Source organism: Budorcas taxicolor, chromosome 1, assembly GCF_023091745.1.
Source record: "Budorcas taxicolor isolate Tak-1 chromosome 1, Takin1.1, whole genome shotgun sequence".
NCBI classification, from domain to species: Eukaryota; Metazoa; Chordata; class Mammalia; order Artiodactyla; family Bovidae; genus Budorcas; species Budorcas taxicolor.
Window position 1 is genome coordinate 106636540 of NC_068910.1, and position 26171 is coordinate 106662710.

Sequence of the window (26171 nt, forward strand, 5' to 3'; positions counted from 1 at the left end):
TGGTCTTCCCAGATTGCTCAGTGATAAAGAATCTGCATGCCATTACAGGAGACGTGGGTTCGATCCCTGGGTGGGGAAGATCCCTTGGAGAAGGAAATGGCAACCCATTCCAATATTCTTGCCCAGTCCATGAGATTGCAAAGAGTCAAACACAACTTATCAACTAAACAACGACAATGACAATAATGGCAGTGACTATTCAGAGGTGTTTTTTTTTTTTCTTTTAATTAGAATGAGTAGCTCCATTTCTTCTATTTTAAAGACCAAAACGAAATGGAAAAATAATTTTATCACAGTATCTGTAAAACTTATAAAATTCCTTGATTCTGACTTTCAATTGTGTTCACTTTGTATCATCCAAGACAAACTTTGCTCTTCTCCTTGATAGTGGTATTTCCTAATAAGGACTTTCCTAGTTGAACTATTGAGTCTCACTATTGACAATACATAACCTGCATAATCACAGTTCTTTTAATATCTTAATTCTATTTACTTTGCATTAGTAAAATCTCTCTAAGCTCCAACTCTTAACCTCCCCTATTCTGCATAATATATGAAAAAAGTCACTCCATGCCAACATGGAATTAATTAAAGAAGACATGCTCTATACCCAACATGGAGATATTTAAAGCAAATAATGGAGGAGCATGAGGAGCATGTATTTCATATAGTTGTTTCATATAGCTGGGGGGAAATCTAAGAATCCTTCCTCCTTTACCTCATTCAAGTGTTTCTAAGTTGACTTTTTGATGTGAATTTTTAAATCTTAAGACATGTCCAGCTTTAAGAGTGGATATTTTTAATGAAAGTGAGATAAAAGTATTTTAGATCATTCACTATTCTGCCTTTAAGCACTTTAGCATAAATAATTGAGATTTGCCTGGAGATGATGCTGGCTGCTAAGCTGCTAAGTCACTTCAGTCGTGTCGAGCTCTGTGTGACCCCATAGACGGCAGCCCACCAGGCTCCCCCATCCCTGGAATTCTCCAGGCAAGAACACCAAAGTGGGTTGCCATTTCCTTCTCCAATGCATGAAAGTGAAAAGTGAAAGTGAAGTCGCTCAGTTGTGTCCAGTGATGCTTACCTGCTAGCAAAACATAATATGAATTTTCACTCACTTCTTTTTTAAATAAAAGAGTTACTCTTAAGTTATGCAGTAAAATCTTTTAAACACTTTCATTTAAAATCATATGATATCAATGCACTAGATAAAAGAACCTGTGGCGAGAAATATTTTTGATTTTTTTATTTTGAAAAATAAAGTGTTATTCTTTGAGAGACTATCACAAAATTCTCTGTCCATCAAGTCATCAATGGTAGAAATGAGACTGTGCTAAGATATTAATACCATGTGGTAAAATGCAAATTACACTAAGTCTGTGTAGGTGAACCAGGCCAACCTGAAGAATAACTTGTACTTCAATTGTTCCTTAAGATTTAACGAAGCAAAGAATGGAAGTGATATGACAGCTTCAGGCACAAAGTCACTCTTGGGTACTGGACCATGAAACCTACTAGCTCCCACCAAGCTACATATTATTAGCATAAAGAGAAATAAGGACAGGTTTCTGCACAGAATTTTAATGAAAAACTCAAGAAAAGAAAATGACAGTTTTCTCTAGGTAAATGTAATTCAGCAGCATAAATATAAAGAAAAACAGGAGAAAAACAGCTATGTTATCAGAAGACTATAATGTGAAGATTTAAATAACTTTTTCAACAAAAAGGTGGTGAACAAATAAACCTTGGAAGAATGAAAAACAATAAAATCCTGGCTTGATAAGCAAATTTATCACTAAGAAAGGAACTTTGCCATTTGGGACAAATAATAAACTGACTCTTCCAGAAAAACAATTCTTACTCGACAGATATTATGATAGCAGTCAGTTGAAATCAGTCAGATATACAGAACTTTGTAATTCAGTTCAGTTCAGTCACTCAGTCCTGTCTGACTCTTTGTGACCCCGTGGACTGCAGCATGCCAGGCTTCCCTGTCCGTCATCAAATCCTGGAGCATGCACAAACTCATGTCCATCGAGTCAGTGATGGACACCACCATATCGTCCTGTGTGGTCCACTTCTCCTCCTGACATCAATTTTTCCCAGCATCAGGGTCTTTTCTTCACATCAGGTGGCCAAAGTATTGGAATTTCAGCTTTAGCATCAGTCCTTCCAATGTATATTCAGGACTGATTTCCTTTAGGATTAACTGGTTGGATCTCCTTGAAGTCCAAGGGACTCTCAAGAGTCCTCTCCAACAACACAGTTTAAAAGCATCAATTCTTTGACACTCAGCTTTCTTTATGCTCCAACTCTCACATCTGATACATAACTACTAGAAAAACCATTGCTTTGACTAGACAGACTTTTGTCAAAAGTAATGTCTCTGCTTTTTAATACGCTATCTAGGTTTGTCATAGCTTTTCTTCCAAGGAGCAAGTGTCTTTTACTTTCATGGCTGCAGTCACCATCCACAGTGATTTTGGAGCTCAAGAAAATAAATAAAGTCTGTCACTGTTTCCATTGTTTCCCCATCTATTTGCCATGAAGTGATGGGACCAGATGCCATAATCTTAGTTTTTTGAATGTTGGGTTTTAAGCCAACTTTTTCACTCTGCTCTTTCACTTTCATCAAGAGGTTCTTTAGTTCCTCTTTGCTTTCTGCCATAAGAGTGGTATCATCTGCATACCTGAGGTTATTGATATGAGTTTCCTAGGAAACTCGATTCCAACTTGTGATTCATCCAGCCTGGCATTTCGCATGGTATACTCTGCATATAAGTTAAATAAGCTGAGTGACAATATATAGCCTTGTATATCCTTGTAAAGGACAATATATAATCCTTTCCCAGGTTGAAACTAGTCCATTGTTCCATGTGTGGTTCTAACTGTTGCTTCTTGACCTGCATACAGATTTCTCAGGAGGCAGGTAAAGTGGTCTGGTGTTAACATCTCTTGAAGAATTTTCCAGTTTGTTGTGATCCACACAGTGAAAAGATCTGATGTAGTCAATAAAGCAGAAGTAGATGTTTTTCTGGAACTCTTGTATTTTCAATGATCCAATGGATATCGGCAATTTGATCTCTGGTTCCTCTGCCTTTTCTAAATCCAGCTTGAACATCTGGAATTTCTCAGTTCACATACTATTGAAGCCCAGCTTGGAGAATTTTGAGCATTACTTTTCTAGCATGTGAAGTGAGTGCAATTGTGTGGTTGTTTGAGCATTCTTTGGCATTGCCTTTCTTTGGGATCGGAATGAAACCTGTTTTCCAGTCCTGTGGCCACTGCTGTTTTCCAAATTTGCTGGCATGTTGAGTGCAGCACTTTCACAGCATTATCTTTAGGATTTGAAATAGCTCAAATGAAATTCCATCACCTCCACTAGCTTTGTTCATAGGGTTGCTTCAAAAGGCCCACTTGACTTTTCATTCCAGGATGGCTGGCTCTAGGTGAGTGATCACACTATCATGTTATCCTGGTCCTTAAGATCTTTTTTGTACAGTTTTTCTGTGTATTCTTGCCACCTCTTCTTACAGTCTTCTGCTTCTGTTAGGTCCATACCATTTCTGTCCTTTATTGAGCTCATCCTTGCATGAAAACTTCCCTTGGTTACTCTAATTTTCTTGAAGAGTTCTCTAGTCTTTCCCATTCTATTGTTTTCCTCTATTTCTTTGCATTGATCACAGAGGAAGGTTTTCTTATCTCTCCTGCTATTCTTTGGAACTCTACATTCAGATGGATATATCTTTCCTTTTCTCCTTGGCTTTCATTTCTCTTCTTTTCTCGGTTATTTGTAAGGCCTCTTCAGACAACCATTTTGCCTTTTGGCATTTCTTTTTGTTGGGGTTGGTTTTTGGTCACTGCCTCCTATACAATGATATGAACCTCCATCCATAGTTCTTCAGATACTCTATCTATCAGATCTAATCCTTTGAATCTGCTTGTCACTTCCACTGTATAATCTAAGGCATTTGATTTATAATTCATATATGATTTATTTATAACCCTGGTCATACCTGAATGGTCCAGTGGTTTTCCCTACTTTCTTCATTTTAAGTCTGAATTTTGCAAAAGGAATTCATGATCTGAGCCACAGTCAGCTCCTGTTTTGCTTTTGCTGATTGTATAGAGCTTCTCCATCTTTAGCTGCAAATATAATCAATATATATTCAGTATATCAATATATATTGAATATATATATTATAATCAATCCATATAATCAATCTGATTTAACTGTTGACTATCTGGTGATGTCCATATGTAGAATCATCTCTTGTGTTGTTGGAAGAAGGTGTTTGCTATGACCAATGCATTCTCTTGGCAAAATTCTGTTGGTCTTTACCCTGCTTCATTTTGTACTCCAAGGCCAAATTTGCCTGCTACTCCAGGTATCTCTTGAGTCCTACTTTTTCATTCCAGTCCCCTGTGATGAAAAGGACATCTTTTTTTTTGATGTTAGTTCTAAAAAGTCTTGTAGGTCTTAGAACCGTTCGACTTCAGCTTCTTCAGTATTACTGGCTGGGACATAGACTAGGATTGCTGTGATACTGAATGGAAATTAACAGAGATCCTTCTGTCATTTTTGAGATTGCACCCAAGTACTGCATTTTGGACTCTTTTGTTGACTATGAGGGATACTCCATTTCTTCTAAGGGATTCTGGCCCACGGTAGTAGATGTAATGGTCATCTGAATTAAATTTACCCTTTCCAGTCCATTTGAGTTTACTGTTTCCTAAAATGGTGATGTTCACTCTTGCCATCCCCTGTTTGAACTCTTCCAATTTGCCTTGATTCATGGACCTAACAATCCAAGTTCCTATGCAATATTGTTCTTTACAGCATCAAACTTTGCTTCCATCACCAGTCACATCCACAGCTGTGCACTGTTTTTGCTTTGGCTCCATCATTCTTTCTGGAGCTATTTCTCCACACTTCTCCAGTAGCATATTAGGTGGCTACCGACCTGGGGAGTTTATCTTTCAGTGTCATATCTTTTTGCCTTTTCATACTGTTCATGGGATTCTCAAGGCAAGAATACTGAAGTGGTTTGCCATTCCCTTCTCCAGTGGACTACATTTTGTCAGAACTCTCCACCATGATCTGTCCCTCTTGGGTCGCCCTACATAGCATTGGTCATAGTTTCACTGAGTTAGACAAGGCTGTGATCCATGTGATCAGTTTGGATAGTTTTCTGTGATTGTGGCTTTCATTCTGTCTGCCCTCTGATGGATAAGAATATTATGATAGAAGTCAGTTGAAATCAGTCAAATATGCAGACCATTGTAATTAGCAGAAGAGAAAGAAATCAATATGCCAATTTTAGGTTTCCTTAATTCAGTGGGAGAAAAGTGCCCTTGAGCCAACCAGTGTTTATATGATGGACTAATTCATAGTCAGAAATTCTGACAGTTTTTATTAATTTTTGTCACTATAAGCTTTTATAAAGGGTACTCTAATGATCTAATGTTTAAAAATTATATTCTTCAGAATTAGTATATCCAAATGCCAGAAAGCAAATCCACAACAGAAATGAAAGGGCAACAAAGCTTTACACTAAACCAGAGAGAACATGAGCTAAGTGCAGAGCCACAGTATCCAATAATACCCAATAGCTGTTGAAGAAGTGAACATCATACATACTGGCTTGGATCAAGGCTGAGAGACCAAAGATCTTAATGGTAGTTTTCTGGTACAGTTCTGCCAGGAGGCGTACACTTCTTTGGGTGAATTGACAATGTCAGACTTAAGCATTAATTGATGCTTTCAAATTGTGGTGCTGAAGAAGACTCTTGAGAGTTCCTTGGGCTACAAGGAGATCAAATCAATCAACCATAAAGGAAATCAGTCCTGAATATTCATTGGAAGGACTGATGCTGAAGCTGAACCTCCAGTACTTTGGCCACCTGATGTGAAGAGCCAGCTCATTGGAAAAGATCCTGATACTGGGAAAGATTGAGGGCAAAAGAAGAGGAGAGCAGCAGAGAATGAGATGGTTAGATAGCATCACCAGCTCAGTGGATATGAATTTGAGCAAACTCTGGGAGATAGTGGAGGACACAGGAGCCTGGAGTACTACAGTCCATAGGGTCTTAAAGAGTCAGACACGACTTAGCGACTGAACAACAAAGCATTAGATGGAAAGAGGAATCAACAATAGCACAGATAATATCTAAAGAATTATTTCCTTAAAGTCTTATCTTTGGAGCTTAGGAAATAAGGATTTGTGATCATTACAGAGGTCTTGGTAGTGAAACACATGGAAAAGGTTTGACGATTATCATATACAGAATAGAAAAGACCTGTGCAAACAGCTCTATAAGAAATCTTGAAGCCAGAGAGGACCATCTTGTTCCTTCACGCATGCCATTAAGAAGCCAAGCCACACTGGGAAAACCTCCATCTGTCATTTGTGCAAAGCATGCACAGAAGCAACCCCTTTGTAGATGTCAGCCCTGTGTCTCTCCAATATGCTTTTTAAAGAAAGGACTCGAAGGCCTTAGACCTTGGAAGGCATTATTGAAGAAAAGAGACCACTGAGAAACTGATATTGCTGATCCGTTCTCAGGTTTGGGGTGAGTTATAAGTAGTAATTATAAGTAGTAATGAATCCCTTTAGCTTTTTATAAAACCCTAGACAGCAGGATATTTATCTTTTACATGTTTTAACGCTTTCAACAGCAAGATTAATATACTACTTAGTATCTGCTTTGTTAATTGCTGATAATGACACTAATAAGAAAATGGTAGGAAGAAAGTGATTGAAACTATAAGCACATTGTTTTCAGTAAAATTACATTAATTTCTTCTCTGATACGACTGTTAATCACAACCCACCAAATGAGTAAGCCTAAAACAATCCTTAGTGTATCATAAGAAGAGGAAAAAATTATAATAGAAAGCAGAAAATGTTACAGACATTGAAGCAGTTATTACAATGGGTCAGGGTATTAACAGAAGGGAAAAGTCTACAAGACCCAAGACAAATTGTTTATAAAAGCACAGAGTACATAATATTTTAATACCTACAAACATCTGAAATATATCCAGCCCTTCTAGTGTAAATGCTAATCAATGAGGAATAATCGAAGGCCAGTCACAAATCTGAAGACATTTGGCCTACATCTTGATGATTAACCATAAATTGTAGGAAATACCAAGTACTGCTTGTTTTTGTTTTAGCAACATCCAACACTGTCTAATTCAGAGTTATTCTCCCTGCGCCTAGTGATTTTAGAACAAACCCAGACTAAATTGATTTACTGAGGAAGATCAATCAGCAGATGTTCAGCGAGCGGAAAGCACCATGTTCACTGGCCCATCTTGCTTGTGCAGAAAAAAGACAAAATAAGACAGTGTACACAAAGCTGCTGACTTTAGCCCTTGAGTTTCAGAGATACTATCTTAAGAAATGAAGTCATTCTAATGCTTAATTGCCAGTTGCATCTCTGATGTCAAAAAAAGGACTTTTTCTCCCTCTGACAATAGAAAACTGGAAAGAAAAACATTATAAATATAGTATAAATCACATGAAAGCTCTGTGAAAAGCTTACTTATTCCCAGTATAAGGAGCTTCACATCAATGGTAAATAAATTGAAAAAGATTATCAGTTATTTATGCTGTTTATGGCAGGCCCTGTTAGTTGCCTACCCAGCCTCTCTTATCCTTCTTCTCCTTGCTAATAAAATCTTTATTTGGATGTTGATAATGAACTCAGACCCAGAAAATAAATCATAATTCATACATATTTATACTATTCTCCTTTACCACTTAAATTTTGCTCTTTGAAAAGTCATTTAAATGTAAAGGGAAGTGAGTTTGGCAACTTTGGAGAAATTTTGGGGGTTGAGGTCTACTGTAAATAGGCTTACAGGGAGAGCTTTGTAGTGTTGGCCTTTCTTTTCTTTGTTGCCTCGAATATAGCTTTGGCAGGACATAGGCTTGGGATGATGACAGCCGTATTTCAGTCATGAGGCAACAAGCCTAAGGAGACAAGCCCAGTGCTCACGGTGGCCAGGTAAGAGCGCAAAAGAACCTGGCCCTCTAATGAAAATGTTAAGTGTCCGTGTCAACACAGAATCCACTTATTCTAGTTACTTGTTTATAATTTAGTTAAATGTTTTATTTATTTTATTTACTTAAGCTCCTGAGAAATGGACCTTCTATGACTCTCTGACCTGTACCTGAAGACGTTCTGATACAGTAATCAACACATAAGAAAACCTCCAGATTGATAGATAATGTAAATAAGAGAATGAAAACATGAGTGATTAAAATGTCACCTCAGTCATACAAATGGACTAGATTAGCTAAGCAGACTATAAATATACAATTAGTTTGGTGATTCAGTAATCATAATTTATTCATTTAACATGTATTTCTTAATATAATTGGATGCTAAGCTGGTCTGTGGAGAAGACAGACATTAAATAATCACGTGTAAGTACAGTCTGAGAGACTTTATACAACCCCTTTGTTGAGTGCCTACTATGTGCCAGGTACTGTTCTGGGAACTGAAAATATTGCAGTGAACAAGCTTTTCTTATGGAGCTTACAGCACTGATAATCTTTATTATAAAGACAATAAACAAATTTTTTTAGAAAGATAAAGATAATAAATGAAGTTTTAAAAGTAAGAGAAAGATGAATCTCAATCTTAGTGACAGATGCTGGATATATTATAAAATTATAAAAAATAAACTTGAGAAGCTACCTTGGAAGCACAGTCAGAAAATACCTCTTTAATGAGATGTCACTTGAAATGAGACCTGAAAATTATAAAGGTACCAGCCATGGAAAGATCTGGAGCCAGATGTTCTAAGGTGAAAGGAAAGAAATACACATCCTAAACCTTAGGGAACAAGTTTGGCATAGTTCAGAAGTAGGAGTAAGGCCAGGATGGTTGACCCACTAAGAGATCAGGGAAAGGGGTAGGAAACTACAGCTTGAAGGTCATGGAAAGGAGTAGACTAACTATGAAAGGAATCCATTGGAAAATTTTAAGCACCTGACGACATAACAGAAATTTTATTTTTCAAGAGCTCATTCTGTCCGATATGTAGGGAATGAACTGTAGAGAAAAGAGAGAGAGAGAGCAAAAGATGCATCTGCACCCTTAGCCAGGAAATGATGGAAGCTTGGTGTAAGCTGGAATAGAAAATAGAGTGGCGAAGATAGTTGGATATCTTGTATCAATAGCTCTACCAAGATATGTGAGTGTGTGTGTGTCCATGTATGTATTTATTTTTATTTATTAACAAGTAAAGAAATTGAGGCCAAAGTAATTGTGATGTGCTCAAGTCATATGGCTATTATGCTGTAAACAAAGTCAATTGATTATTGCCATAATGACATTGTTAAAGGAGAGAATCTGTTCCACAATTGAATCCTCCTTCTTTTACAAAACTTCCCACTGCAAATTCTCTCTTGTCATATACAAACTGCCTTCTGTTTCTCATCTCTGAAGCCCATGCTTCAGAAGGTAATGGATAGCAGAAGTTGAAAGTCTCTGAAGATTGAGAAATGAGAATGATCTCTTGGTCTCTGGTAATATATATTACAAATGCACAGATATTTCAAAATGTTTATTTTTCTTTTGTTTACTGAGCTGTTAAAGTTATTCTGCAATGAATATTTTACATTCATGCCAAGAGAAAGAAAACAATGTATGTTATAGAAACAGAGAAATACCTCCTGGGAGAGTGCCAGGACATCCTTCTGCTCAGTATATTTAAATTTTTTTCTCCGTGGTATTAATCAGTGAATAGGCAACACGTTTGCTTGATTGTTTTCATGTAACTTTTCTAAACAAAAAGATGGCTGTAGGTCATTTCACTGGGCAACGGTTTTAAACGAAAGATGAAGAGATTAAGGAAATGAACATTACCATTACTGATTTTTTTAATGGAATTCTGGGCAATATTCCAAGAAGCCTCAAATTCTTCCACAGAGTTTCAAATTCAAAACCTGTCCCTTAATTGTCACCCCAGGGCCTACCATTACTCCCCACAATCATCAACTTTTCCAAGCCTATAAGCAGTGCTTAGGAAATCAAAGGCTAGAGAAAGTGCTATCGAATTTTGAAGTGTACTTTCAAGAAACACAGAATTGAATTTCAAACACTGAAAATTTTATCAGCATCCTTGTTAAGAAATAAATACTTTTTTCCCTTTTTCTCTGTTTATTGCCTGACTACCCCTTGGTTGCTTTATGCTAGCTACTTACTCATCATGTTTTCTCAGGGCAAACACTTACAACCATGGTTTACTTACAGGCCACTGCAAAGAACTTCCCCAAAATACTCCCTTGGACCTCTCGCTCTGCAAGAACAGCTCTGAATGCATTCACGTTCCATAATTATTAGCATTATTCAGATCATGACTGTTCTAATTAACATGAAAACACCAAGTTTCACTATTCCCAGTTTTGCTTCTTTAAACTTGCAGTAAGAACAGAGAATTATTATATGAACCATGCACATCATTCAATTGTTTAACCATGCTCTTAATCAGTGTATAATATGTGTCACAAATAGGCAGCTGCTAAATGAATTATACATAAAGATAATGTTCTCTAGATTACTCTTGCCTGGATATTTTGCATAATTTGGGTCCTAATACATTCTGATCCTTAATTCTCTTTTTTTTAATAGAAACTAAATCATTACCTTGTTCTTTTTAGTTGTTCAAAACTTTGTTTTTCATATATGCTATAAAAGTAAAAGGAAGATAACATTTTTAATTTTAGTGTTTATAGCATATAATTTTCTGAGAGCCAAGATCTCTGTCTCTTTTCTTTCTCACTTTTCCTGGTTAAGTTGCAACTATATTTGCCTTTAAAGATAACTGCTACTAAGAAAAACATAAATTCAATAGAACCAAGTTGCATTATTAATAGAAAATAACTAATAAAAGCAAGGGATAAGTTATTATGCCCTCATATACACCCCACCCTCCATACAATTTCATAATCAAGGCATTACAATAGACCAGTATGTAAATGGAATCATTAAATAATGAAGAAAACACTATAGACATAATATGGTAGAATTCACAGTGGGTGATAAACTTGGAATTTATAGCCATATCTTGAATAGACTTGTTAAAACTGTCTCCTCTCTACAGATAAATAAAAATCAACAAGATAATAAGTTAAAATATGGATTATAGCTGCTATTAAGATGAACAGCATAAAAAATCACCTAAGGCACTTATTTAAAATGTTAATTCCCAATTCTCAGCCCCAGAGAGTCATTTTCATTCCATAGGTCTGGGGGAGGAGTAGCAAGGCATGATCTGGAAATCTGTGTTTTTAATAAACACCCAGATGTTTGTGAAACAGGCTATGTGAAAGTCCATTTGGCTTAACTGCCCTAATATAATCTAGACACATATCCAATTATTCCTCCTCCAGCCTTACATGTCATTAAATAAGAGAAAAGTCACAAGCAGATAGAAGATTTGTCCATACAATGGGAAAAGGGTGGGATAGAGGGAAGATGAGAGCCATGGACGGTGTTCACACTGAGACCTTATTCTTTTAATATATATTCCATGTAGCCCAAGCATTTTGTTTCAGTTTCTTATAGGAGATGGTTTATGATATAAAATATGCTTAATAGTAAAGAGTGAAATTGTTAGCCCTGATGTTAATTTTTTATTTCTTTGTTAGCCTTTGTTCTGATGGCCTCAGTAGCCTCCACTTCGCTACCTTCATGTAGCTTCTTCTCTTTAGGTTATCTGTGATGGTCATTTTTTTCCCAATAAACAGTCGTTTATTGACTGATGTAGATATGTATGCTCCTCTTTGGGAACTTATCCAAGGCCTGTAAATTCTGTGAAAATAAATCATGAAACAACTGTAACTGTGGCCGAAACTTGGATAACTCCTCAACAGCCATGTAGCTGACCTGGTGCTGAATTTTATCTCAGAGTTTTAAAACAGTTATGTATATTTCAGAATATACCATTGAATGTTTAATATCTCTAAAGTTTATGAGGTTTCAGTGTACTTGGACATGATTAGATTTTGCTTGAACTCCAATGTGATTTATGGGAAATAGAAGAAACTGCTGGAATTGCAGTTTCTAGAGCTTTAGCCTAGAATATATCTTCCGGTTCTACAGTGAAATTCATCCTCCACACTCAACATTAAAAAGTAGTCTTAGAATCACTTTATAAAAAGTACACATACTAGAAAAAAGACATAAAAGCATGATAAAACAAAATCATACTTGCATATAATCATCATAAATGATGCTACCTAAGTGTCATGAAATACTTGTACACATATGCCCCCTTGTGGTACATGCATGGGACACAGGACATTTTAAAAGCTTTTCGTAAATCAAATATTTTTCTTAGTTTAGTATTGTGTGAGATAGAAGATGTACATTTTAATAAGTCCTAGTTCACAAGATTTGACTTATGTGCTGTTTACTAAAGCTTATTAACTCTGAACTATTTACCCATAAGAAGGAAGGAAGGATAAGAGAAAACTGATTTCTAGTATTTAACTGAGAAATTACCCACATTTACATTGGGATTCCAATACTGTACTTTAAAATGATTCAGTCGGTGTTTTTAGTGGAAAAATAATCCCAGTGAAAAGATTAAATGTAAAGTCAGAAGAGGGATTGTTAAAGTAAGTGAAAGCAGCAAGTTTAAAATAAATTGGGTGGAAGACAAAGAAGCAGAAAAAAACTTAGTGGGAAAAGAAAATAAAACATGCAGACTTTCATTGACATTTTTAAATGCCAATGCTAACTTTTCTTGCATATAAATGAAACTCATGCTTCTGAGGACACTTCAGAGAACTTGAAGATATTTCAAAGGGCAAGAGGGCAACCATGATTCTTGGAAGATTCAAAGCAATGACAGATTCTGCAGATTAGGGCACAGTAGCCTATATCCAATTGATATATACAAGGGGAGAAAGGGTAGATTAAAAAACAGCAACTCGATTAAACCCTAGTTAATGAAGAGAGAAATGGTCAAGGGTTAAACCAGAAAAGAGTATTGAAATATAAACTACTCAAGTGGATTTTCTGTTATATAAGGAAAATTACCAGAAAAAAGAATAGCAGCTACAAGCACTAGTATTCTATTACTAGCACTCTGTTTTAGAGAAATAAATGATACAAAGTTTATGGATATGTTTTCCCACATTTATTTTGGACATGAGGGTGGTAATACATAAGTTACCTTTGAATAAAACATTGTCTTGGTTTACCATAGATTATACACACGTTATATAATGCCAAAATTTAGGCATTTGTTCAAATAAGAATTTCCTCCATCCCACCAACACTATTACAGATTTATTCAAGTGCTAGAAATAATCTAGAAAAAATATAAGCCAATTTAGCACCTAGTAAGATTATGTGGAAAACTATTTGAATTTTTATTCCTCATCCTGAAACAAGAATATATAAGGAACTCTCAAGAACAAAACAGGACCTTTTCTCTTTTATTTTGAATTCTGTTTTTGGCTAAATATTTTTAAATTCCTACTCTTGAAAACTTATAAAACATTGCGGGGGAAAAGATTATAATAACAACCTTAAGATAAAATATCCATTATACTTCCTTTGTTCTGTTTTGTACTATTCTCTTGATTTTTGAAATCTTGCTGTATATTCATTTTTACTAGCTTTCTAACTTTGAATATTTTAGGCTAATCTGGGTCACATTTTTTTTTCTTTTTATTTTTTTAATCTAAATGTATTTATTTTAATTGGAGGTTAATTACTTTACAATATTGTATTGATTTTGTCATCCATCAACATGAATCCACCACAGGTATACATGTGTTTCCCATCCTAAACCTCCCCTCCCTCCTCCCTCCCCATACCATCTCTCTGGGTCATCTCAGTGCACCAGCCCCAAGCATCCAGTATCATGCATCGAACCTAGACTGGTGATTCGTTTCATATATGATATTATACATGTTTCAATGCCATTCTCCCAAATCATCCCACCCTCTCCCCCTCCCACAGAGTCCAAAAGTCTGTTCTATACATCTGTGTCTCTTTTGCTGTCTCGCAGACAGGGTCATCGTTACCATCTTTCTAAATTCCATATATATGCGTTAGTATACTGTACTGGTGTTTTTCTTTCTGGCTCACTTCACTGTGTATAATATGCTCCAGTTTCATCCACCTCATGGGTCACATTTCTAGTAGAAGTTTTTTTAAACTCCACGTGTCCCTTTACTGTCTAAATTGTAGCCATCTTGCCATTCACATTGACAGGAAGCACAGTACAGATGAAAATGAACATCGTGATTTGAAAGGACCACATTGTAAAGTCCTATCCTTCAATGTATGTAGCTTGAATATAACTCTCCCAGAAAAATGCAAGATACACAAGAGGATAAGGGGTGTTATGCCACAATTTACAAGAAATAAACAAGAATAAGGAAAACAAAAATGATCATGGATGTGACACAATGTGACAGAAATATGCCCCCATTAAAACAGCATTCTGCAGGGTGACTTCTTACCTGATTTTGTCTGTACTGACTGAGAATCTAAGCTATCATAGTAACAGAGGCTCTGCCAGTAAGGGTATCAATAGATGACAATGTCTGGAGACTCTTCTTCAATTCTAGATCTTTGGGATGACAAAAGGATTACTTAAAATGCCCTGAACCTATGTTATGAAAATAAAATACATTTTATCAGACATTACATTAATCATAAGTCTACTCAATACAAGAAAATAGTATTCTAATGTTAAATTCTAATTTCTTCTCAGTAAATAATTCATAAAAAGTATCTAAGATAATAGTCTATTTTGGTCTAATCTGAGTTCCTTTTCCAGTTTTCAATGACTCCTTTCTATATCTTGTCATTTCTATCAATACATTTGCTCAAAGTTCATGTCAGATGCAGTCTTTTTCACTGAATTTCTAAGATGAGTTACTTCCTATAATAAAGTGGAAAATACTGGTTCCCTGCCATCTTTGTAAATCCAGAAATAACATCTCTTGTTGTAGTGCCATACACTGACAGTATTTCTGAGTCCTCATACTATGCGCTGTATTTTTCATATAGGTGGAAAATATTGATAAAGATTTTTTTGGTACAATGTTATCAAAAGAAGTTCAGAGCAAAAAGAATTGTAAAAATTGAGCTCCCTGATGTTGGTCAGCTTAGTTAGAGGTGTCTCAAGCCCTCGTGTCCATCTTAAGAAAGAGGTTAACATAGTTTAAGAGCTCCTCTAGTGGATTTTAACACTAAGAAACTTCATAGAACATGGAGTTTATGATGGATGAAGACCTATTACTGAGATATTTTATAGTTTATAAAACTTTGATTTTCGATCTGCACATTCTAATTTTAAGCATATAATCAGATTTTCAGACATATTAGAAATTTTCTTCACCTGACTGTTAATCAGTTTGGGCTGCCATGACAAAATTCCATAGACTGACTGGCTTAAGCAATAGGAATTTATTTCCCCCACTTCCGAAGGTGGAAAGTCCAGCATCAAGGCTTTGGCTTATTCAATTCCCTGGTGAGAGCTCTCTTCCTGACCTGTAGAAAATTACCCTCTCACTGTGTTCTTACATGATTAAAAGAGAGCTCTCTGCTTCTTGAAGTGAAGTGAAGTGAAGTCACTCAGTCGTGTCCAACTCTTTGTGGCCTACCAGGCTCCTCTGTCCATCGGATTTTCCAGGCAATAGTCCTGGAGTGGATTGCCATTTCCTTCTCCACAGGATCTTCCCAACCCAGGGATTGAACCCGGCTCTCCCGCATTGTAGACATATGCTTTACCATCTAAGCCACCAGGGAAGTTATCAGGACACAAATGCCATCACTGGGGTTCCACCCTCATGACCTCATCCAATCCTAATAACCCCCAAAGCCTCCACTTTTGAATACCATCGCATGAGGTGGTTAGGGCTTCAACATACAATTTTTGAAGCAACACAAACATTCAATCCATCACACTAATCATCTCCTAAAGAGCTGAAAACAGTTAGATATGTTAAATTTTCCGCAAAATATCGGTTTGGTTATTTTCTGTGGTCGTATGTTAGTTATTTATCCTTAAGCCAGGCCATTAAAATGGAAATTCTAATACTTGGATGAAAAGATCCTAACATTAAAACTGCAACAAGATTTGCCTTCATTTAAGGGGTCCTCCTTAAGCAACATTACCCCATCACATCTTTCACAATTTCTCTTTGGGACTTAAACAAATGTGTTCAAGTTGGAGATTTACACAGTTGGATTTCCTCTCCTGGATGTCCTTGTAGTCTTTGTATACACAGTTTGTGAATTGCATGGACAAATCAGCACTGCTTTGAGTGCTCTTTGGCAAATTAGTGAAAAGTAATGTGCTCTTTGGGTGGAAAACTATACTTACTCCCTCTGGTGTATTGTCAAGATGTCAAAAGCATTGTGCATGTATGATTCAGGCAGCTATCCTGTCCCACAGGACTTCTTTTTATGTCCTGAAGACCATCCAGAGCTCAAATAGGAGACAGAGATCTTTTTAGTTTCTCAAAATTTAAGAACTAAGCATGTGGGAAGCAACAGTTAGAACTGGACATGGAACAACAGACTGGTTCCAGATAGGAAAAGGAGTACATCAAGGCTGTATATTGTCACCCTGCTTATTTAACCTATATGCAGAGTACATCATGAGAAGTGCTGGACTGAAAGAAACACAAGCTGGAATCAAGATTGCCGGGAGAAATATCAATAACATCAGATATGCAGATGACACCACCCTTATGGCAGAAAGTGAAGAAGAGCTAAAAAGCCTCTTGATGAAAGTGAAAGAGGAGAGCAAAAAAGTTGGCTTAAAGCTCAACATTCAGACAACAAAGATCATGGCATCCAGTCCCATCACTTCATGGGAAATAGATGGGGAAACAGTGGAAACAGTGTCAGACTTTATTTTTTGGGGCTCCAGAATCACTGCAGATGGTGACTGCAGCCATGAAATTAAAAGACGCTTACTCCTTGGAAGAAAAGTTATGACCAACCTAGATAGTATATTCAAAAGCAGAGACATTACTTTGCCGACTAAGGTCCGCCTAGTCAAGGCTATGGTTTTTCCAGTGGTCATGTATGGATGTGAGAGTTGGACTGTGAAGAAGGCTGAGCGCCAAAGAATTGATGCTTTTGAACTGTGGTGTTGGAGAAGACTCTTGAGAGTCCCTTGGACTGCAAGGAGATCCAACCAGTCCATTCTGAAGGAGATCAGCCCTGGGATTTCTTTGGAAGGAAGGATGCTAAAGCTGAAGCTCCAGTACTTTGGCTACCTCATGAGAAGAGTTGACTCACTGGAAAAGACTCTGATGCTGGGAGGGATTGGGGGCAGGAGGAGAAGGGGACAACCGAGGATGAGATGACTGAATGGCATCACCGACTCAATGGAGGTGAGTCTGAGTGAACTCCGGGAGATAGTGATGGACAGGGAGGCCTGGCATGCTGCGATTCATGGGGTCGCAAAGAGTCGGACACAACTGAGCGACTGAACTGAACTGAACTGAACTGAAGCATGTGGGAAGAGATGGGAGATGAGGAAGGAAAAACAAATACCAATCCTCTTTGTCTTGAGTTTGGGCAATCACCCTGTCCCCTTTTGCAAATATCTCCTGATTCCCACTAAAGAAAAGAAAAAAAATTAAATATTAATTGAACAAGTAATGAAAAAAGACAATAAAGATGAAACATATGTTTTAAAACATTAAACAGAAAACTGAGGATTAAGCAAGGTATAAACTGGATTTTTAAAGGACTTGAAATTGCCCTGGGGAATGGAAGATTTTCTTTCATGAGGGTATCTTAGGAGGCCAGGACACAGTCCCTGCCCCAAACTTCAGCAAAGAGCCCTCACCTGGAACATCTGGACCTAAGGCATCAAGACAGGTTTCCTACTCTGAGCAGGAGTTCTAGATCATTTCCCAGATCACTTCATCTCTGACAGTACTGAATAAACAGTTTTCTACCTCTTCAGCTGGTTTCTCATAGAGGAGGACTTTATGAGAGACTTACTTCTTAAATTCAAAAACAAAATAAGTTTTTAGGGAATGCTTAAAGATGCCTTAAAAATGTCTATTTTAATGTCATTCTTAGCATCTACTCTTAAAAACGGGAATAAATAGTCACTTGAATTAAATATCCACCAACAAAAAAATAAATCATGGTATATCCATGTGATAGGACAGGTAGTAGATATTGACAGTGTGCTTCCTGTATTTCTTATTCCTTTTACCATTGTTAAGTACCCAGGCTCCTAATATGCATTTGTTACCATCCCCAACTTGGGTCCATTTGCCTGCATACAGTAAAGGTGATATACTGACAACAGATTGTGGTGAAGGAAAATGCAGAGTTTATTGCAGGCGCCAAACAAAGAGTACAGGCAGCTAATGCTAAAATACACTCAGACCTGCGAGTGGCTTTAGGGAAAGGCTTTTAAAGACAGGATAAGGGAGAGTGTTTTGAGGTGTATGATCAGCTCATAGACTTTCTTCTGATTGGTTGGTAGTAAGGTAGTCAGGAGTCAATATCATCAATCTTCTGTCTGATTCCAATACATGTAGGGTCTTTGTGCTTTTGGTCAACATGTAGTTAACTTCTTCCACCTGGTGGTGGTTTCAGCAAAACAACCCAAAAGTTATGGCTCAAAGTACTATCTATAGCCCTTGTTGCTACTCAGTTGTCAGCCATCTCTTCATGATCATATGGACTGCAGCATGCTAAACTTCCCTGTCATTCACTGTTTCCGATAGTTTGCTTAAACTCATGCCCGTTGAGTCAATGACACCATTCAACCATCTCATCCTCTATCACCCCCTTCTCATTCCATCAATCTTCCCCAGCATCAGGGTCTTTTCTATGTGAGTCAGCTCTTTGCATCAGGTGGTCAAAGTATTGGAGCTTCAGCTTTAGCATCAGGTCTTCTAATAAATATTTGGGGTTGATTTCCTTTAGGAGCAACTGGCTTGATCTCTTTGCTGTCCAAGGGACAAGAGTCTCCTCCAACACCACAGTTCAAAAGCATCAATTCTTCTTTGGTGCTCAGCCTTCTTTAGAGCCCAACTCTCACATCAGTATATGACTACTGAAAACACCATAGCTTTGACTAGACAGACTTTTGTCAGCAAAGTGTAATATCTCTGCTTTTTAATATGCTGTCTAGGTGTGTCATAGCTTTTCTTCCAAGAAACAAGTTTCTTTTAATTTCATGGCTGCAGTCATCAGCTGCAGCGATTTTTGAGCCCCCCCAAATAAAGTCTGTCACTGTTTCCATTGTTTCCCGCATCTATTTGCCACAAAGTGATGGGGCCAGATATCATGATGTTCGTTTTTTGAATGTTAAGTTTTAAGCCAGCTTTTTCACTCTCCTCTTTCACCTTCATCAAGAGGCTCTTTAGTTCCTCTTGGGTTTCTACCATAAGAGTGATTTCATCTGCATATCTGAGGTTGTTCATATTTCTCCAGGCAATCTTGATTCCAGCTTGTGCTTCTTCCAACCCAGCATTTCACTTGATGTAGTCTTCTTGTAAGTTAAATAAGCAAGGTGACAATATACAGCCTTGATGTACTCCTTTCCCAACTTTGAACCAGTCCATTGTTCCATGTCCAGTTCTAACTGTTGCTTCTTGACCTGCATACAGGTTTCTCAGGAGACAGGGAAAGTAGTCTGGTATTCCCATCTCTGTAACAATTTTCCACAGTTTGTAGTGATCCACACAATCAAAGTCTTTACCATAGTCAGTGAAGCAGAAGTAGATGTTTTCTTCTGGAATTTTCTTGCTTCTTCTATGATCCAATGGATGTTGGCAATTTGATCTCTGGTTCTTTTGCCTTTTCTAAATCCAGCTTGTACATCTGCAAGTTCTCAGTTCACGTACTGTTGAAGCCTAGCGTGAAGGATTTTGAGCATTACCTTGCTAGCATGTGAAATAAATGCAATTGTGCAATAGTTTGAACATTCTTTGGCATTGGTCTTCTTTGGGATTAGAATGAAAACTGACTTTTTCCAATCCTGTGGCCACTGCTGAGTTTTCCAAATTTTCTGGCATAGTGAGTGCAGTGCTTTAACATCATCATCTTTTAGGATTTTAATTAGCTCAGCTGAAATTTAATCACCTCCACTAGCTTTGTTCATAATGCTGCTTCCTAAGGCCCACTTGATTTCACGCTCCTGGATGTCTGGCTCTGAGTGAGTGACCACACCATTGTGGTTAGCCAAGTTATTAATACACTTGAAGAATAACTAAAGGTGTTTAACTTTGTTTAATGGCTGAAGTATTTTTTTCTTGTCCTGCTTGACTCTTTTTTGTTTGTTTGTTTCTTCATTTTCTCACTCCTGTGATTAAATTTATTCTTTGGAACTCAGGGAAGGCCAAGGAGGGTAAAATTTTTCTACAAACAAGAGTCAGGCAGAAGACATGGGGCAGTCTACCCCCAGGAAAACCCCATAGCATCCTGCTCAGTCATACCTTTGCTCCAATAGTCAACATCTGGGGCTTTATCAGAAGACTGTCCTAAAGGCTGCTGGCATCTACTTTGCCTGCAGCAAAAAGACCTGAGAAGCAGCTTGGGATTTATATCCCACCAAGGACAGCCTTGGACCAATAACTGCCACTGAAAGAGGCAGAGGTATAAAGACTCTAGCATTCTTGCTTCTGACCTGGATGACTCTGCAGGGGAAATACAAAAAGAAATGCTTGAGAATGATAAACAGCAAGTTCAGAGTAGGAACCATTGGCTATGGTAGTTAGGGGAACAAATGAGATCTGGAAGAGGAAACCCTGGAGCTTCAACTGTATCAGAAATACTGCATTTTTAAAGTCAGGATATATGAGTAATCTTTGTATTAGTTTTTATGTGACATTTTTTGTCTGAAATATTTTATAATAATTTAAAGAGTTTTTGAAAGATTGACAAGAAAATGCTACATGCTTTTTTAATAGTTAAAATATATATTGTCATGTTAAAAAGATGCAGCATCCTCACATTTGTCCTTCAAAGAGTGTATGTCTACCCAAATCTAGAGCTAAAAGAGAAGTCCTTAAAACAGAAACTGTAACCACTTAATCTTCTACTTCTCCTATTGACACCACTTTTCCTACTCTTGGTATAGCTCATCAACACACTTTTACACATGGTTTTCGTTCACTGATCTTCCCAACCCTGAGCTCTTGGTCAATTATTTTAAGAAGGCACGTTCATGCCTTGAATCATCTGTCCCCTTTATCTTCAGCCTCATCAAAATTCAGCTCTGGGTAACATATGTTTTCCCTTTTACCTACTTCTGTTTTGTGGCTCCTGACTTTTACCATTTAAGTGAAAAAACTCTGCCAACAGACTTCTCTATAGACATTTCTATGAGAACAGCTGTTTGTAGGCACTTTGAAGGTAGAGACTGTATTTTCCCTTGCAATGTCTATCCCTGTGTTAGTTAGCTAGGGCTGCCATAACAAAATATCACAAACTTTGTGACTTGAACAACAGGAATTATTATTTCACAGTTCTGAAGTCTTGAAGTCTGAGAGCAGGGACTCACTCTGCAGGATTCGTTACTTCTGAGAGCTGAGAGAGAATCTGCTTCATGCCTCTCGCCTTGCTTCTGGTGGTTTGCTGACCACCTTTGATGATCCTTAACTTGTAGAAGAATTATGCCATCTTGGCCCTCACGTTTACATGCATTATCCTTGTGTGTGTGTCTCTGGGTCCACATTGTCTCTTTTCTGTATGAATGTCAGCTATATTGAATTAGGGATTCACCCTAGTCCTGTATGACCTCATCTTAACTAGATACATCTGCAGTAACCCTACTCCCATGTAAATATTCTAAAGTACTGGGGTTAAAACTGCAACAAAGGAATTGTGGAGAGACGCAGTTAAACTCATAAAAATCCCCTATATTTGAAATCAGAAGCATTTATTGGTTGTCTTTTCTTGACCTAAAATCAGGCCTCTGTAGAAGAGGCTTTAGTTTGTACTCAATAAATATTCCTTGAATTCAGCTGTGAAGAGTAGGAGACATTGTCATTTCTGTTTTGACTTGAGCCCTGTACTTCAGTGTCCTGTTGTCTTAAGCAATACTCCAGGTAGTCTGTCTCTTAAGCATTCTCTTCCATTGTACAGGAAAGCATTATTTTCCGCACAATGTAGCCTTGGAACACTACTATATTAGTTTCCTTAATGGGTTCTTCTGACTTACAAATGCCGGGTTTATTTTGGCTTGCATATGAAGTTTGATTGCATGCATTCATAATCGAGTTTCCCTTCTGATTTATTAATCAGAACCATCATATATCAAAATGATAATTAGCTGGCAAGTTGTGGCAAATGTATACAAAGTTATTTATAGATATCTCACACTTTGCATGTTAACATTATCTAATAAATCATGTAACAGTAAAAGTGGCAGAATACCCAAATTAAATCACTTACTTTTATTGAAAGTCTGAGATTTTAGAATACCATTCTTAAATATTCACAGTGTCTATGGCTTAATTAATCTGCTTCTCCATAATTTGACTCTAATATTTTGAAATGACCTCACAGATAAACATTTACCATTCAACATGAAAGTCTATTGGGTTACATGTTCTGAATTTAATTTATACAGTATCACATTGGGAAAGATATTGCTATAGACTCATAGGTATAGATACAACATTTCCATTTTCTCCTTTACAGTTTCACTTATACCATAAGGAAAAAAATAAATTATCATGCAACACATTTGAATATTTTCATGTCAGAGTGCCTGTATATAAATAAATATGAAAGGTATTAAGTGATATAACTTTTTTCTAGGCATATATGCTGAAAGCAGCTGATCACTTTAAAATACTTAAGCAAAAAAAAATTAAGGAACACACAACTAGAGTTTTCTGATTCGCTTTTAATTCTTTTTTTTTTTTTTTTTTACCAGCAGTTACTTGGAGATTGAAGGGACTGAGACAGTCAAAAATTTTTTAGGTATCTTTTGTAGAGAATAGCCTAGGCAAGATCTTAAATAACATGAAGATCATGGCCCTTCGGAGAGCACCAGAGACCAATGTCTGAAAGGTCAAAATTCTGCTATTCCCAGTTTCTCCTATTTGCTCTTTATGGAGCAAATTAGAGAAGTGAGTAACACAGTAGAAGTTATATGCCTTTGGAAGGTACTTCTATTCAAGTTTCTGTTGACCCTTTCATATTTTCTTGGGACAGAAAAATAAATATACTTGCCTTACAGAGGAGAGCACACAAACTGTAGGCTGCTTTATCAAATTTTTCTCACAAGAGAAAGATCAAGAGCAGGTTCACCAAATTTCTCTCACAAGAAAGTTTTTTTGTTTTGTTTTTTTTAATGTTTGTCTTGAGAACTGGTCTCTGTCAGTTAGGTCATGACAACTCATAACCACTTTTAGCAGATAGCTGTACCAACCAAAACATTTGAGGTGATGAGAATGAGCAACCACCCCCACAGACTTGCTTCAAATTAAAATTAGAGCAAATCAGAACAATTCTGCCTCACATATCAATATTTATTAATAAACAGGAATGAGACATTCATACAATTTGTTATGTGACATACTGAAGTCCCAACTCTCCATTCATATAAGGGATCCTTAAACATCTCACCTGGGGCGGGGGTGGGGGGGGGTGGAATATATATATATATATATGGGCTTCCCTGGTGGCTCAGAGGTTAAAGCGTTTGCCTGCAAGGCGGGAGACCTGGGTTCAATCCCTGGGTCGGGAAGATCCCCTGGAGAAGGAAATGGCAACCCACTCCAGTATTCTTGCCTGGAAAATCCCATGGACGGAGGAGCCTGGTAGGTTACAGTCGATGGGGTCGCAAAGAGTCAAACACAACTGAGCGGCTTCACTCACTCATTCATATATATATATAATTTAAAGAAGCCTAAAACAACATCCAGAGGGCCAAGATTCTACAGCCTTACAAGCCAGGCAGTCAGACATATTCAGATTGTGTCGCAACAATTTACGGAGCATTAAGTGATTAAATCCATCCCTTTTGTGACAGCCCAGCTATAGACCTCTCTACATTCCTATACTCTGATTATTTAAGAGAAGAAAGTTACTGCCAAAATATTTGAACTAATACACATATCTTGAATGCCATTAGTCTCATCAATGAGGATATGCTTCTAAACCCATTAGGCTAATCAACTGTTCACTAATTTAACCAGTGGAATTCCTTTTCTGATGTTTACCATGCTTATTAAAGTTTCTATTTTTGATCCAGTATAAATAGCTTAGTTAGTGGTGTCAACCTCCTCCGGAGTTCTGGTTTCCTTTTAGAATGCTAGCGAGCCATCACTGAGCTATGAGATTCCAAAAAGCTGTGAGTGACCAGTTCAATTGCACTGTGACCAATCTAAAGTGTAAGCAGTTTGCACTAAATCACAGACATCACAGCATTACAGCAAATCTCTCAAGATACTAAGATCTTTTATGGTACCATTATTCTATTATCTGCCTTTATCTCTTTTTCTCTCTTTTTGGCTATGCTCTCTTTTATGCTAATAGGCATTCCTTTTTGGCTTCTTCTCTTTCTTCAGTTTGTTGGTCCATGTCTCTCTGATTTCTTATCTTATGACTCCTAGGAAATAAGGTTTTCCTGTCACTACCTACATTGATATTTACATTGATATTTTCTCCAAAAGAGATCTCTAGACCACCCACTTTCAGAATCATCTGGGATAAAATGAGAGAAATGCATATTCCCAAAGAGCATCTCTGCGCTTTCTCTAGAAATCTGCAGTTTTAGCAGACACACCCTCTTCATGGTTCTTATACACACTGAGATTTGAAAACACATCCTATTTCTCCTACTCCAGTCAGGTAGCAAGATTCGTATTAAACATAAACTGTGTGCAGATTGGTTTTATTTAGGTTATTATTACTCGGTGCATCTACTTTTCAACATATTGTGGAACCTTCATAAAGATTCAGTAACTGTAAGGCAAATTCTCAATCATTCAGGTGTGAATTAACTAGCTGATGGATTATCCAAGCTCTTAGCTTCTTCTACCTTCTTCTTAATGTGTTGTGGCTATTTCTCTGGGGAACAAATCACTCATCTGTTGCAACTTGTTAGCAAGTTTGATAAAAGGCTGAGTTTCTAGGCATATTAAAATGAAGTTGGGGGTTTTCTGTGTAATAAAATATCCTACCCAGAAGGACCATTCCTTCTAAAGATAATGAAGAACTAGCTATAATATCTACCCATCAAATAAGGACCAAAAACACTAGCCCAACTCATTTGCTGGGAAATAAAATTCTTCATACTTATCATTACAAATTACAATATATATTGCTAAATATCCACACAAAATATCAAAATATAGCTACAATATCAGGTAATTAAATGGAGGGTAAAAAATTGCTTCGCATAGGGTTTCAAAATACCATTGATGGTATCCTTAGACAAAATTGGGAAAAGTTAAAAAGGGACAAAGGCAATCTTTCTTCTCAGATATATCTGTTTTCTATAGAAAACAGAATATTTAGCCATCTCTAATAAGATGTGTCTACTTTCCATCTCTCATGTGTATTTCACTTATGCATATTTCTTTCCATGGGGTTTACTCTGGTTTCCTGGGATATTACTGCTATGTGATTGTAGGCATATCATGTGATTAGAGGCATATCAAGTTTTAAGGCCTTTCTTACACAATGGCAAATTCTTACCTGTAAGCAGCTGTCTGGTCATCTAACATACAGAGCCTGGATCACTCACTTTCAAGTAATTTATGAGCAACTTAACATGGTGATTCACACCTTTGAACAGAAAAAAAAAAATACTCTTTGATTTCAGCAAAACCTGATGGCTTTATGAATTTTAGCACGCAGCATACTCACTTCACTCTAGTATACTCACTATCCACAGAGGTCCTTTGTCAATCCCAAATACCACCACCACACACACTTCCATCTCCTTCTTCAAAACTGATGTCATGAAGGCTTCCCAGAGTTTTTTTACTAGACTCTGCTGTTCATCTGCTCAGGATTCCTAACTCTTTCACAAACAAGGGTTTCACTCATCAGATCTAGGAGGTGTGGGATGGCAAAGGGCCTCTAAGAACACCTAAGTTTAAATTACTATAGCTCTTCTGGGTGGGCTGTATTAGTTCCTTTCACAATCTTTGGGGGCCGCTGTGTGGTGTCAACTCAGT

At 37.2% G+C, this 26171-nt stretch overlaps 1 protein-coding gene across 1 annotated transcript in view; it reads left to right on the plus strand.

The window, feature by feature from the left end:
- EPHA6 (EPH receptor A6) overlaps positions 1 to 26171 on the plus strand; it is a 959528-nt gene that overhangs the window by 841074 nt on the left and 92283 nt on the right. The window lies entirely within an intron of this gene.